This window comes from Sinocyclocheilus grahami, unplaced genomic scaffold (assembly GCF_001515645.1).
Source record: "Sinocyclocheilus grahami isolate Dianchi unplaced genomic scaffold, SAMN03320097.WGS_v1.1 scaffold2478.1, whole genome shotgun sequence".
Lineage (NCBI taxonomy): Eukaryota > Metazoa > Chordata > Actinopteri > Cypriniformes > Cyprinidae > Sinocyclocheilus > Sinocyclocheilus grahami.
The window spans coordinates 46,287-47,822 of NW_015507657.1; positions in this window are offsets into that span (position 1 = coordinate 46,287).

Consider the following 1,536-nt stretch of genomic DNA (forward strand, 5'->3'; position numbering starts at 1 on the left):
TGCCACGTGAGATGGCGACCACTCCACAGACCGTGGGCAGGGTGGCCACTCATGACTGCTCCCCAACTGGTGAAGGACGCGTCCGTCGCTAGCGTTACGCTGCGACAAGGAGCTCCCAGCACCGGGCCCTGAGCCCAGAACCAAGGTTTCCTCCACATGTCCAAGTCACGTAGGCATCGCCGCGTGACCTTGAACATGCGAAGCGGGTTTCCCCTCGGGGAGAACCCCCTGGTCTTGAGCCACCACTGTAGGGGCCTCATGTACAGCAGGCCAATAGGTATCACGTTGGACGCAGCTGCCATCAGACCCAGCAGTCTCTGAAACTGCTTGACAATAAGTGACCGGCCTTCTCTGACTCTCGCGACTGTGGGCGAGAACAACATCTCGATGTCGAACCACCATCTGCTCTGACTGAGCTAAAATCAACCAATCGTCGATATAGTTATTATGCGGATGCCCTGGAGTCGCAACGGAGCCAGGGCTACATCCACAAGACTGCCTCGCATGAGGAAGGACCACCTCGATGGCCTCCTTCTTCAAAAGAGTAACTACTTCTTGTTCCATGACCAGAGCCTGCTCGGGGCCCACCAGCGTGGGCGTAATCCCGTTGAAATGAGGCGGGGGATAACCAAACTGGATTCTGTAGCCTCTCTCTACAGTGTGCAGGACCCACTGAGACACATTTGGCAGTAGTTTCCACACTGCCAAAACGTCTACTAAGGGAATCAGTCTCTCGAGACTGATCTCTGGTGTAATACGAGCAGCCAGCTCGGTGCCCTGTTAGTCAGAAAATGCTTCATTTTATTCCTCAGAATTAAATGCAGTCAACCACCAGAGGGGTAAATACGGTCTGGTGAGTAAGATTTACATCGAAATCGAATGACGTAATATACGCGTTGCCTCGGCAGCAAGCGAGCCACTCAGTCACACCAACAACATCAATCTCCGCAGAAAAAGATGGCCACATCAGCAAGCTCTCACTCAGAGGGGGAAGAACCGCAGTGCGGGCTTCCAGCCTCGAGAACGAGCTCTAGATCTAGGGAACACGGGTGGAGATAGGACGAGCCGTCTCCAACCCGTCCACCAGATCATATGCGATTCCCACGAACTCAGTGGCCGCCGTGCCTCAGCAGCAGCGGGACTGCAATCGCAAGATCACAGGCATGGACACACTCCTCGGAGCGCGCCCGGCGAGAGCGGAGCGCTTCACAGCAGGCTTTTTTTTTTTTTTCTTCTTCTTTTTTTTTTTTTCGAGAGCCGACTGCGCGAGCTCTACTCCCCATTGATGCTGTTGATTATAATATCAGGCATAATATGCTTGTGTAACTGGTGTTTGTGCAACTGGCGAGCTCTCTGACGCCCTCCGTATCAATCTCCTCGGAGAAAGACAGGCGGAGCGTTGCGCCCTCTCCCTGGGGGGGAGTACCGCAGCGCGGGCTTCCGAAACCCCGAGAGCGGGTGCTGGATCTGGTGGTTAAGGAAATAGATAGGGACGCGCCCGTCTACATTCCCTCCACCGGATCCATACGCGAAACC